Genomic DNA, 15,437 nt, shown 5'->3' with positions numbered 1-15,437 from the left:
AGGAAGGAGGGGAAGATGCGGGGAAAGGAAGGAAAAGAGACAGATGTGAAGGGAGGGGATGAGAAGAAGTCGGTTTACAGTTGGGGTCGAGTCAAAGAATTCTGGATAGAAGGTTAGATTGTCGTTCAGGTCAGAGTGTGTTTCCTTAGGCAGGTTTGAGAGCTTGATACAGCAAATTAAAAACAAACAAACTATAAACCTAAAAAAAAAACATCCTCTTTTCTTTTCTCGTTCTTCATTGCCTTCTCTCCCAGACTCCTACCCCTGCAATGATGCGCTACTCCAACTGTGGTTAATGTTATTAAAGCTCCAGCCATGGCCGCCGTTCCAACTAAAATAAAACAACAATGCCTCCCAGGCCTGCAGAAACCTTCCAGCTGGACCACGAGTAACTCAAGCCTCTAGAGCAGTCGCTGCTTTCCGGTACATGTTACATTTACTTCTCAGATCTGCTCTGGACCCCTTGTCAAAGAAGAACGTATATGTGTTAATGTCCAATGAGATAACACTCTGTGGGAGTGAGAGATTTCAGTCCTACAGACGGATTTATTTTTTCAAGTGGATATTTTGAGATTAGAATGGTTTGTTTGTGTTTGCAGTTTTTCCAAATAAACTTGGGCAAATTAATCAGTATGACTTCACTTTCACTGAGTAACCGCTCGGATTCCTTTAAGCAAGCCACTTTTCATGTAAAATCTGCTTGGGAGGGGAAAGTAAGGGGCTATCTTTTTACTGTGCGGCTCCCAGTCGTATATACAGTACATACAAGTGCTTAAATATAAAGCCTGACATTGCTTAGTAGAAGCAAACCTTCACAAAAACGGTGAGATCTTTTGAAACTCTCCTGCTGTGTGATGGAGCTTGAGTCATATGTTGGAGGCAGACTTGAGTTAATGGCTGAATGAATGCCAACAAGTAAGCGTAAAACTGGTTAAAAAAATACACATTATAATCACAACCATGGCATTTGGATTCTTGGAAAAATAAACATATGCTTGTTTGGTTAGTTTAATGAACTACATGACTAGTGACCCTGGAACTAAACAGCCTTCATGAGTCAGTAGAGTAAGTGCTGGGCTTTAAAATAACTGGGTCCTTGCTTTGATCATTCATTTCTATTCAGCTTCACTGTCAATAGCCAGTACAGCTTTGTGTTTTTTTTTCTTGTTCGTGTTTAATTTCCATCGGCTGATGTAGGATTTAATTTAATTGCCTTAAAAACTGTCCTTACAGGAACACTATGCAACATTTTAATGAAAAAATAATTATAGAGGCACACAAAACTAAGTCCTCTCAATGACTGACCCCCATCCCTGCGACTTTGCCCCTCCCGCCCCTCGTGCAGCCAGTTTCTTGATCTGATATGTTGTAGTTAAGGTTTGGTTATGGGAAGGAACAAACTACTGTAAGATCATAATTTTGTTTATTACTACTAGGTTAATTAAATTTTCGCAACATGGTTCTAACTACTTTGTTAGGGAGACCATCGTGGTCATGTTTGAAAGAAACAAAACTCTACTGGTAAGAACAGTGAAGCAACCAACCGCCTCCTAGGTCAAAGTCAGATGCTTTGGGAGGAAGTCGCAGATTGCTTTTCACTTTGTGGACACAGTCTGCAGTCAAATAAGCCCCAGTCATACATTGTCAGTATGTGCTCAGAATCTCACACAAATATTGCACACACACACAAACATTGTTGAAGGAAAAGGGTGGTCAGCCCCGGCCTATCAGCTGGGCTGCAGCTGTCTGGGTCACTGGATTAGCAGTCGCACCTCATCATCCTGTGTGCAGAGTTAATCACAGGATGCCCAGCAGCCGGCAGGAGACCATTAACACTCAAGGGCACCACATTGGAGTATGGCTCCTCTCCTCCACACAGTGCAGGTATGGCCATGTAGGGCACTAACGAGCCCACTCATGTTATGTACAGTTGTGCACGTACATAGTTACACACACACCTTACACATAATCACACGTACAGTCTGCAGTAGCTCAACGTGCACAGGCAGACAGTCCTCGGCACTTGTCCGGCGCCACTCCAAAAGAGAAACTAAATAGCTTTAATCGTGGGAGAGCGCTGAATGGCCGGTTGATTTCAGCATGTGTGTTCATTTCCTGACTATCAATCCCACAGTCCATTTGGCTCAGCACACACCGGTGATGCTAACCATGCAATTGGAGGAAACCCAGTATCCTCTCTCTCTCTTTTTTTTACAACACAATAACCATTCAAAAGGGAATTACAAAAAAAAGCCAATGATGTAGCTCTCATGCTATTTCTAATTCCATGAACACACTGGGATTTGTTCCTGCTAGCAAGTGCATCAAACACGTTTTTAGTCTTATTTTGATTAAACAAAAACATGTGCAATTAAATGTTGCCTGTTTTCCAATGTTGACTTCAAACACTGCAATCAATTAGAGAAATAAAATGCCGACTTAGCCAATTACTTTGTTGCTATTGTTGAAAATGCTGGATAGTCCTTTTAATTAATTTTAAGTAATAATTGCATCCTTTTGTTTCTATTTCATGTCACGCTTTCGCTATTCTCATACATGCCAAGAGCAGTATACATAATCTTTCAAAATGAAGGGCCTTTTGAAGCGTTTGGTTTTCAGCTGCTCCAACATTGTCTCATTTTCATTCCCATTTTCTTTTCTTTATTGACACTTCTCTGAGTGTTTGTGTTTCTGAAAACTGGTGAAAACCAAGACGAATACACATTCTATCAACAAACAAGCCAATTAAGGATGCACCTTCAGAAAAAAATTGCTCACTCGTGAACGTCTCCAGTATTGAGAGTTATTGTGGAGAGAATGCAACAGCAGAGCACATCAATAAATGTTTATTTTCTCGTTTTATGAATTAATTTACCTTCCTTTCAGAGTTAAATAATGGGAAAACAGAGGAATACAGAAAAAGGGGAGGCGACAAAAAGGGTCTTGACTCAGGGGAGGCTGAGAGATTGTTTTTGTGACTGACCCTCAATCCATGTACATATTACAAAGTTCTTGCAAAAGACGCTGGAAACTCTGTTTAACAGATTATACTGCGACATACAATAGTATATTTCAAAAGGAATTAGGATTTTTTTTAAGCAAAATACTATTGTTTGTTTAATATTTATCTTTTAGGCAGGGCTGTGATGTTAACAAGTCAGGGAGATAGCTGTATGGGAAGATTACAGCTCAAAAGTGAGAAGACGAAGACGGCATGGGTGGCTATAATAGAAATGCAAGGAACCAATTTAAGATAGTACATTTGTAGTTCTAACGCTGACAAATTAGTTTGACATAGTACCTTGTCAGAAGTAGAACTTTTCAACTCTAGTTTTTGCCTTTAAAAAAAGGCCAATTCTCGATGAGTGATTGCTTTGAGTTACAGAAGCAAACAGAACCGTGGCTAACCTGAAGGTGATGTCAGGACTTTGGCTCGCTATGCTTTACACATACAAACGGCGTGGAAAGAAGAGGTCAAGGTCTCTGTACACATGTCCATGCATGTGAATTTCATTCATATAGTGAGCTGTTTCTTCCACCATGATACAATGTGATGACCTAGTGGCTTTGCGAGGGTAAAACCGATGTCGGCCATATGCTGAGGCGTTGACAATTAGCCAGATGCTTTGATCCCAACAGAGCATTTAAGGCTGATTTCCAAAAGATGTTAGTGATGGCATTTTCCTGCACCATTGCCTAGTTACTGAATCTGTATTTATCATTCACACTGTTCAGGAGCATTGACCTTGACTTGTATGAGATGATCAACTGAGACCATTTCAGATAAAAGGCATTCTATGTCATTATAGTCTTCTGCAAAGGTCTCTCTATACTTTCTGCAGCTTGCATGCAGTGGTCTTTCAAAGGCTTCAGATTTTATTGCTGTGCTATGGATGGTAAAGAAAAATGTATGTTCATATTTTTTCTTCTTTTTTATTAGGAAGGAAGAATACTTCTCCGGCCTGCATATAGAGATATATAGAGCATTCTGAGAAATACAAGTGAGAGTCTGTACAGTTGTCAAGGGTTTACTGCCTTTCTGTAATCTGTAAGTAACAACAAAATTCAAGGGATGGTATTTCAATGTGCAGATACAGATACATGCTCACAGCTGATCAAACACAACTTTTGATTGACAGTTTTACCACCTTATGGATCCTCTTTGGTCATAGTTGCAAAATCTGAACAATTCTTGCCTACAACGCACAATCCAAAGGCGCTTTTCTGGCACTTAGTTTCAGACATCTTTGATGCAGTTGGTTTTGAGGCGAAACAAAAGAAGGGTGTGGGCAATTTGACGCACTAAGCTAAACTCAGCTCTTTTATTTTCCTGCACAGTCGGAAAACACTCGATTAACGAGCAAAATACTGGAGAGCTTGTTTTGCGTGGGAGATCAACTTGTTCACAGTTGTAGCATATATTAAGCTCTGCTCCCTCAAGTATTAATCTGCCCTTCTTATCACACCACTTTTATCGAGGTGGAGCACTTTTCTTACAGTCTTGACTCAAGATATTTTCCTACTTTAAGTGACTGGGCTGAAAAGTTCCCTTCTTGGCTTGCCTCCTCCCGGCCTCATTACAGCCGTGTTTTTGCAGTTGCGTCTGTTCAGGAACTAATGACAGTTAAGTTTATTTGAAGCAAAGCTGAGCAAATAAACAGTTTTGATATTATAAGATCATCCAGTAGGCCAGTTAATAAACTCCATGGCTATATGAGAACATGTTCCGTTGCACTCTTCCCCCTCATCAATTGTTGCCTACCTCAGTGCCCTTAAGTAATCTTTGCATACTTACAGTAACTGCTTAATCCACCATTGTCAATACCAGGTGTATATAGTGGTTGGAGAGAGAACAAATAATTGTGACCCACTCCCTTATCTGTAATTATCTTAACTCCTGGGAATGGAGTTCACAGTGTGTTTACACTGTGGCTTTAGGAGCTTGGTTAGGTGAAGTATGTGTAAGACAAGTATTTATCTCTCACTGCTCATACGCTGGCTGCTTTTCAAACCAAAGTATAAGCAAGGGTAGTCGGACCAGAGGCAATAGAAACGGAACTTCCATCCCTTTCTTTGATGATTTTTCTTAAGATGTTGAGGTTTTTTTTTATCACAGAGATTTAAAAAGGTGAACAATAGAAAGGAAAAGGGGGATTCATGAATGTTGAATTTTAATTAACTGTGGCAAGCTGTCTTCTGCTGCTGGCCATTGAAAAGCTTTACCGAAATAGGGGGAGCTTAAATTCCTGGGTTTGAAACTACTGACCTGCTTCTTTCTACCCAAAGCTCCTTAAAGCTGTGTTTCTCAGGTATAGGCCTCGATAGAATTAATCAAGAATGTGTAAAATGTTTAAAATCAGATTCAAGACTTCTGACGATTACTGGAACAAATTGGATGTTGCCAACATTAGTTTTTCCAAAGAATATGCTGAGTTCTCAGGTTTGCCCACAGTGGCAGCTTCCTGTCCTACCAGCCACATAAATGCCCTTTATGGTACAATACCCCTGCTACAGCCCCTGCCCTTGTTTTGAAAGCTCTTGGTAGCCACAGCTATGGCTTCCAGATGCTGTTCCAATGTGTTTTGGGGAAGAGAAAGGAACTAATCTAATAATAAGGGTGGCCAGCAACGGAGAAGCCAGGAAGGTGGGGAAATTATATTAGCACATCTTCGTAAATCAGAAACCAAGCAACAGCAGTCTAGCAGACATTTTGTTGAGACGCCCAGACCACCTCTGTTAGAGGGAGTTACTGGGTGTGAAGACACAGAGCACAGATTTCCCCTACCCCCTCCAATGCTCTTTCTTCATGTTAAAACAATTATAATGTATGTCATAAGAAAAATAACACTAGCACAGATTGTCGATCAATGCTTATCAGTCATCAAAACCACAAACAATGAAAACACTGTTCTCCCATTTGCTTCATTATACCAAGTCTTTATTAAAAGGATTTCCTCTATTCTTTCTATGAAATATTTTTTCCAGACCTCCATATGGCGCTTTTATCTATCATCAGACAGTCGAGTCGTACGTATTTATTCATTTATTTTGGGGAATGGAGTGGAAAATAGTGTTTCCGTGCTAATTTAACCATTTCAAAGGGATCAATCGGAGGAGAGAAATTCCCAAGCAATAGCATTAAATTGTCTCAACGAGCATGATCCCTATCATGTGGGCTCTGGCCCGTGCTGCACACAATCAGGAGAGATGCTGCATCAGAGGCTACATCTGTGGAAACTGTGAGCAGCGGGCTTTGAACCAACACAATATCACGCAGATAAAATAAGGTATTTCTGCTGGCTCTTGTGCATAGAATTTTAAAGACTTCAAATAGTGTTTGATTGCCACAAGTGCAGGGGAGGATGAGTTATTTATAAGTGCATCAGTCCTTCTGCTGTGCATTCCTGTGCAGTAATCCTGAAAGACTGGGACGGGGCTGAGGGCTCAGGGTTGTCTAGAAGTTACGTTTGAGAGAGCCAAAGAGAATCGTTAAGATTCAAAAGCCCATCTGATATTGTCATTAAATGTTTTTTTCTTTCTTAAAAAAAAAACGACCCAACTGTCACTCTCTCAAAGCAACCCCAGCGAATGCTACATTTCTCCCCAGAGGCTGTCGAGGAGCAAAAGCGTTATTTAGAAATTCACAGGAGGAAAAGGCATGGTATTCATTCAAGATAGACGGGACCCAAATGTTAGCCTGTGCCATCAAACAGACACAGCTGTCCTCGCCCTCCCCGGCTGTCATACTCTGTTTCTCATCTTCAAGGACTCCTGGCTTTGCCAAATGTCTCTTCCTCTCCATCTTCCACGCTCCCAACCATTTCCTCCGACAAAACTCTTTTACTTTCTCTCTCACTGCCTTCATTTCCTCTCTCCAATTCCCCTTTCACTTCCTCTCTTCAGACTCCCAAGTTTTCTACCACTTCACTTTCTGCTTCCCAACTCTCCCTCCTGCAGGAATTAGGGTTGGGCTGTATTGTGCTGCGGAGATGTAAATTAGCAGGTGGTGCAGAGAGACGCATGGGCATCCTTCTTTCACATAAACACAGGGAAAAGCGTTGACACCAAGGCCACATGGACTCCCAATTCTGTTTATAGTAATCACCTGGAGGTCTGATTAATGTTTGAGTTAATCAGTGGTGCAGGAAGTGGATTTGGACTGTGGGTGTGCGAGTGGAAGAGGAGTTGAAATACAGAGAGACCCCTATTATATGTAATACTGATTTAATGTGTAATTGAACAGATTTCACCAAAACTCTCTATTACATTTTGATCATTCCTAACTAATACAAGTCTTAGTGTATATTTCTGGAGGACTGTGTTTTATTTATTTTCAATATATCCCCCCAGTGACAGTTCCAGGTGATGTCATTAAACTGGCCTGATCCCACCTCACTGCCCTTGAAGGGGAGAGCTGAGTTATCTGCCCAAGTACTGTCGGCAACAAACAGTAAAAAGTAGATGGCACTAAAGAAACATCTTATATAATATATTAATCCATACCTTTTGGTAACAAAAGATACATTTAAAAGCCTTTTTTGGTTTATTTATTTTATTTTAGGTTTGTACCATGCCTGTTGCCTATGTTTGTGAATTTACGTGGTCAGTCAAGTTAAGAGATCCTATTAACCTACGTTTTCTGAACAATGTTGATGTGCAATATGACGCCTTTTGCCAACAGTATGATCAATATCAAGCTGAGTATGCTTTAGGGGACTGATGTGTGAATGTGGTTGGGTGTCAGATTCAGTTCTTGTTTAAAAACGTTTGACACCTGTCATGAGATATGCATGCACACTTAAAGGTGGAGTCAGCGATCCTGGGGAATGCTGGTTGTCCAAATTACTTTTTGTCAAATTCTGTGAATATCTCCTCTCACTCCGCTACCTGTGTATACTGTGTGGGCACTGAATAAACATTTGGTGTTTATACACAGCCTAGGCTCTGTAAACTGGTATGTAAACAAAGGCTATGTTAACACTGTAGCTAGCAACATGCCCAAGACTGTGTATTAATACTGGATTTTGCTTTCAGCGCTCACACTGTGCGGACAAGTAGCAGATTGTGAAGAAATATTCACTGTTTTTGACAAAAGGTGACTCTACCTTAAGGTAATCTCATTATTCCTATTCAACTTACACTATTAGTTCTGCTACTTTCTGCAACAACAAAAACAAATCAAAAAATGCTCTATTTTCCTTTATTTTCCTTTTTAAAGGAGGAAACGTTTCTAACCCCAAAACTGTCGTTTTATGCTTCATCCGGAGTGGAGACAACAACAAAAAAAATAGCGTCATGCTGCTTAGGTTTCATTATGATTACTATTACATCTGTAGTCTGGACCGTGCAGGTCTCTCTCCAAAAAAGCAGATGGCCAACTGTTATCATTATGTCCACCAGTCTTGTTTTTAAAAGTTGCTAGAGTTTGCTGTTACAATTGTCAGAGCATGTTCTGTTTTTCATCATATTGTGACAATCTTATATTTTCGCCTTTCAAATATTCAGTAATTCGTCATTGGTTTGGATAATGGATAGTCATAATGAAAACCATAATTTAAGCATGGGAGACAAAAATGATGCATGCTTGCAGATGTGACTTATTTTAGCTATGAATGGAACTTCCAAGTTCCAAATATTGGGAGGTTTTAAAGTGGTTTTAACAATTTTGGCACAGTGGCTGTAGTCTGTGGGGGTCACTGGATGATAATATGTGCTGATCGCTGTTAAATCCCCACAGACAAAGAGTGCTTTCATACTGCTTCTCAGCCAAACCCAAGATGTGTTTCCGTGCTCTGGCCACAGCATGGCAGTCTTCAAATTGAAATGTGACCCCAGTCCTGACAGTTCTGCTCTCTGCTGTGACATTTTGAGTCAATGCTGGAGCATCATATGAGACCCTCATTGCAACCCCTTCCCTGTTTTTATATTTAATGATGAATTCCATCCGTGACAAACCGATCACACATGCCCATCAGTGAAGGGACAGCACTACAATCGGGGCCCTGCAGAGCTCGAGAAGACTCTCCTTTGAAATCGGAGCACAACTCGGCTGAAATTAATCCCCTCTCCTCCCTACACCGTATTTTATCTTCTTTTTTTAAATATTTATTTTATTACAGGGCCCCTCTTCTGATGATACCCAATGGGTGGTTGTTCTTCCCAGTCAACTGAGACTGACATCAGCGTAGCCATCTCATTACTCTCCAAGGGATCTTAGAGGTCAGTGCTATCAAGTGGAGTGGTGCTATAAAATAAATTGAATGTTCCGCTGAGGCAAATGTTGAAGGTGATGGTCAGAGAGAGCCTATTCTCAGAACAACAGCTCTCTGCTGCTCCTCTGGGTTCTGCTGACTGGGACCTGAGCTGAGCAGCTGGGGAAAAAAAGTGTTCCAATCAGAATTAAACATGAGCAAGCCGACCAGTGTGGTATGTTGGCCATCCGTCACTCTCTGCAGCTCGGAGAGGCTACCTGTGCACGTCCAGTGGGCCTGTCAGGTATTGGAATAGACACACTTGGCTGCACTGAGGTGGAATCAGAATTGCAGATAGGCAGGGAGAGGAAGGGAGGAGGGTGACACCACTCGATGTGGAGTGATCGCCTGCAGTATAAAGCCACAGAGAGATGGACGCGTTCCTCTGGCTTTGGCCAATGATAATGTTAGGCTACAGTTAGACTTGTCATTTCAATGTGATTTTGGAGCTCTAATTCTAAAAATCACAGCTTATGATGGTAAGCGAGTTTAATTCAACATTTCTTTTTTTGGGGTATTTTTTTTTCTTTTCTTTTTAGATATTCAATTAAAGCAGAGCTTTGCTATTTCTGAACTGGATCCTTTGATGGATATTCCAAAGTCATATTATTCCACAATTCACTAATCAGTGGTTAGGCCTGCAGGAATGCCTGTATTTACAGTGTTTTAGCAAATTTCCAAGATGTAACTATTTTGATGCCAACACGAATATACTGCATAGTGTGTGGTTTCCTTGATATAGGATGTAAAAAGAAACAATGTCAGAACACTGGGAAGAAATATGAGTAAACTTTCCCATCAGCATCACCATGTTGAAAGGGATGGGATTTAGAAGCTTGAAACGTGAATGAAGTATCCTTAGCCCATTACGACTTAATTTGAAAATACCAGAGAAATAATGCATATGTAGCCATATATCATGATAATTAACCAGCTGTTGGGCCAAAGTGACTGGTATTGATTGTTTACACATTGAAATTATGTTTTGAATCTCAGATGACCTTGAGTCACAACAAATCGGTCACTCTAAAACACTGCAGAGTGCGATAAAAGTGAGATAGAGAAGTAGCCTTTGTTTGGAAACTATAGCCTGCCCTTGAGCAACCATTTTCTCCCAAATGCGGAGTCTCTTTACAATGTCTTCTTGACTTTCTCTGCACTGCCTAAACTTTTTGCAGCATGTGTAATATGTGGTCCCCATTCCCTGAGCTTGTAAACTATCCCATTTCAATTTCAGACTCTGTAGACTTTGAAACAAGCCACATACTGTGTAATATGTGTATGTTTTCTCTATAAAGTGGCACAAATAATTCATCTAAAGCTGGGCTGCAAAGAGAATAGTTGACTTTGTTAGAGAGAAGAATGCTTTTGGTGTCTCAAATTTGCTTGTAACAGCCACTCACACAGCAGTGAAGCTGTAGCTTGCAGGCTTGGCACAGAGACAATTTGAAATGTGAGCTCAATTATATGTATTCATGCCCCCATAAATGACATATGTTGTTAGTTATAGAGAGTAACTAGTTCCAACCGGGATATGCATTGACAAACGGATAAGTAATTATTCGCCTGTAATGACTGAAATAAGACATGATGAGTCAGACAAATTGTTCTAAAAATGGGGCTAGTGTGGCTTTTTCTCAGGGGGCATATTTACAAGAAGTGGCTATCGCACCCAACCAACAACTCGGCTTGAGATAAAGTATGACAAAAAAAAACCTGTTCAATCTCAAAAAAAGGTATCTGGATTGCTTGTTGAATTCCCGGAAACACCAGAAAAAGGAGTAATCTTACAACCATTCACAATGACTGTCCTCCAGCTCACAGCTGGAGAAGCAATTTGTTGGAAGAAGTAAATCCATTTAGCCCCAACAGAAAGGTGGCGCGCAGACTTAATTGAGGTCTCCAGCTTTATTTAAAAGGAGTAAATAATTTTGGGACGCAGCAGGGTTGAGCAGGGTTCAGATGGGCTGAATACACATTTCAGTAATGGAAAGACTTCTCAAGTTGAAGTTTGTTTTGTAATTCTGGGCAACACAAGCCCCACATTTTCTTCTTGAAAGATGTTACAGTTTGTCCTACTTCTCTGCTTGATACCTGAAGACTAATAACTCACTTCTTTTTTATTGACTGAAAAGTTGAAGTCTTCTGTTTGGGCTCAGATGTCTGTTATGCTAGAGTAAACACTGGTTTTAACTGTGCAGCATGTTGCCGCCTGAAACGTGACAAAGAGTGTGTGAGTGAAAACATACAATGTTAAATAGCTGAACAAGGAATAAGTTATTATTCTTTTTCTCACTCCAAGTCCCACAAAAGTCTCTGAGGTACATGCATATTGTTGGACGTACATGCAGACGCACTAACTACATAAAACACCTGCCTGGGGCTGAGGCTCACATTGAAACCAGACGAGTCTTTGGCTCACTTCCTCCAACACCGCAATCGGAAAATCACAATGGCGCACACTCCTGACCTGTAAGCCCTGGGTCTTTTATGACTAGTGCTATATACTTGTGCCGTTTGGCCCACATTATTCAATGACTTTCAAATATGCGATGACTGTTTGTCTGCAACCCGCCCTCCTGGCCTCCTTTCCCCTTTTATCTGCCCTTATCTGATTTTATATGTCGCCTCACTGGCATGCAGAGTTAGCCCAGTGTTTTTGATTATGTTTTCATCAGTGTTTTTATAATGCATCAACTTGTAAACCAATTTAGCCGCTGGCGCCCTTAAACTATTCTGGCATGAAACAGCTATTGCGGCATTTAGCTTCCAACCCCCAACCTTTTCCCTCACTGCCAGTAAATGTTTAAATATGTTGCAGTTGTTTGAAGGACTGTGTCGCCACACACGGCTAGTCAGCAGATGCCTTCGAGATAAGAGCACACCTTTTCCTTAAGATTTACTAGCAAACTTTTTTCCAGTGTTGCGGTTAAACCACTCGTTGGTGAAAGAATGCAGCATTTGGTATCACCGAGACAAACAGTATCCCGACTGAGCCACTGGAGGCAAGCTTCAAGGCCGCCTTTGTTTACAAATCTTTCGACAATTTTTTCTAAGTAATCCACTTCACCCACTTTTCTCTATAAAGCATTGGATGTAATGATTAATTGCATGAAATCCAGAGGACAGGAAAGGTCATAGTTTAATCTCGGTAACTCAATCTGATTTTTGACCACTTGACCTTGGGTATTCAGCTGTTCCAAAGCTACTGCTGATAGTGGTATTGATGAAGAGGATCAACAGCTGGATACACAAACTGTAGCTGAGATGGAGGTATCCACAGTCAAATGATCTCACCGGCTTTTAACTGTTGGAGCTGCTTGAAGACCTATTGTCAGGAGATAATAAATATTTCCCTATCAAAGTCAATTTGCGGGAAATAAAAGTAATAGTTAACCATACAGTTTTTTGTTGTTGTTGACACATTAGGGCACTTTTAAGTAGTTATGTCATTTGGGGAAAGACAGGGACATCTTTTCAATTTGTTCTTTCAATTTATCATATGGTACCTACAAACAACACACTCATCCATAACCATATACAGCCGAGGCTTCGCTTGTTATTTGGCTTGGCTTTTGTCTATATGACACTCATTATCCCAGGACCAGGACATAACAAGTGGCGTCTCCCCGTTAAAAGGCCAGCTGTAACTGAAGTTAATCAATACACTGAGATGGATGACACCGCTGATCCAGACACTAAGGGCTTTCCTTTTGTTTGGATCTTTGCAAACTTGTAGACTTCCACCTGCAGCCTTCTTCTTCTTTACTCGTCTAAAATGTCACCCACTTCGTCACTGCCACCATTTGATGACTGCTTCCTTATTAGGCCTTTATCTGGAGGGCCATAACTCTTCAGTCGAGTGTCATTATTTTGAGTGCGACATTAATGAAATCAATATTTTGACACCTTGCCTTCCCAATGCAGGTGATTGAAGTCACAGGCACAGCGGGTAATCGAGTTGTGGGGGGACATGATTGACAGGTAATAGGATAAGGACTTTCAAGCTATGTGGCTCTGACATTGTCCCAGAGCCCAGTCCTGTGCATCATGAAAAATGGATTTCAGTTGGTATAGAGTCCCACTGTCGTGGCCATGCATGGTTTCAACATAAGGCTCACTTTTATTTTTGATATAATTTAGACATGCATTGTTCATTTCAACAGGCCAGTCTGTCTTTATCTACTTTTCCCATTGATGTGTCAGCTGTTGTTATATTTATATATCTGAAGTGGAATTCTGTCCAGGAAAGCGCAATTTTATTTAGCATCTTGAAAAATATATATATTGAGATCCATACATTATTAACATCAAAGAAAAATGCATGGCCAATTGGTAAAAAATAAATTTGAAGACTTGTTGGACCTAAAAACACTCTATAAACTCATTGAAGACAGACCTAAGCCTCAGTTTGTTTGTCAGTGAAGACAAACAAAATTGCACCCTGGAATTGGCATCAGTGAATTAGCCATCGCTGACCTGAGCTTGTCAGTAATTTACAGCCACTTGTGGATTATAGGCTTAGGCTAGCTGACCTCAACTAAATGTAGTAAGTTGTTATTTAGAAAAAAATTGTGTACAACATGACTGTTGTAAAATGCTCTGCCTCCTTACATTTGTTAACTGTCATTGGACTTGCTGGGCCATTATTTGCAACATATTTGAACAAACTTGAGAAGAAATTTGATTTTCACAGACACTTGATACAGTTAATTGAAGGAACCGATTGATTTCTATGGAAATGTTGAATGGGTGTTACAGTTCCTTGCTCCAAAAAAGGAACTAAACTAAGCTTGTGCATATATGATATTGTGGTGGATGAACAAGCATTCTGGTGTGTGTTTGTGTTCTCCCGATGGTGAAGCTTCGTCATTATCCATGGCTAGCACAGCGCTCCCGGCAAAGCCCCAGCCAACACACTGCTGCCCAAGTAATTACAAGACTTACTGTCAAAACAGAGACACAGAGAGACAGAGAAGTGGAGTGAGAGACGGCAAAAGAAGATGAAAATGAAAGCGGACATGAGTTAGGCTGGCTGCCTCGGCTTAAAGGAATACTTCACCCATACGGAACCAGCGTTCTATCATTATAAAATAACTATTATAATGTAATGAATGAGGTTTTTCTTCCCTCAGTCTTTCCTTAGTCTTCCCTTGGCCCAGCTGTCCTGTTAATCCTAACCCTTACTGTGATGTCACAAGAAGGACACTGTAGGGTTAGACAGTGAGACCATAAAACACTCTTTCTGCCTTTTCTCAGGCTAAGATGATCCGATTACATTTTTTTTTTGCACATTTATACTAAATAGGATCTCCGAGTTCAATACACCTTCATATTCCAACCGGTGAAGTAGGCCTTTAAGCAGCACCAAAACTCTGCAATGTTTACACACGCCCATACACACACACACACACACACACACATGGCCACACACGCACACAAACACACACACAGGCACCTAGGCGTACTAATACCTCTCTATCCTCTGACAGTTACAAGTCATGCATTGATCATATGTGGGAACATACAGAGAGCTCTTACTGTCCTCTAGCTCCATGTCTACCCAGGAAGCACCTGCTTCTCTGGAGGCATTCCCCGTATGCAGCACCCAGTAAGCTTTATTATGAATGATTCATGAACAGACAGTCCAACTTTATTTGATAAAATGGCAACAACTTTGTGGCATCAAATGAAATATTCTTCCCCTTTTAACGACAGAGGAATGCAAGTAGAACTTTACTATATTGGATAGACAAACAGTCTCAAGGGAAAAACATTTTTCTTTTAGTTGTAAAGAAAAAAACCCAGTGCACTTCATTGCAGCCTGAATCTCCAATCATCAAGTACAATACATGCTTTTGTGAATACTTTTTTACTTTACAGCAATGCTGGAAAAGTGCATGACATGCATGACTACAGACTGAACAACAGCTTTTAACATACAGACATATTCAAGGGTTTCCAGGGGGAACATACATTTTAATTATTAAAAAGAATAAATACAATTTTACTTGCAATACTTTTGGTCATGTGAATCTTTTATTTTGAAAAGTACAAGTCAACTTGTTCATATGGTTGAAGTAAGTAATTGAATGCATGGGAGAGCATCTTTATTAAGTTGAAGATGTGTTATTTAGTGTTGAGCTAAGTTTTTTCTAAGCTCACACTTATACAGTTATACATGGA

This window comes from Ammodytes marinus (assembly GCF_949987685.1).
Source record: "Ammodytes marinus genome assembly, chromosome: 8".
NCBI lineage: Eukaryota > Metazoa > Chordata > Actinopteri > Uranoscopiformes > Ammodytidae > Ammodytes > Ammodytes marinus.
Note: the sequence above shows the minus strand (reverse complement) of the source record.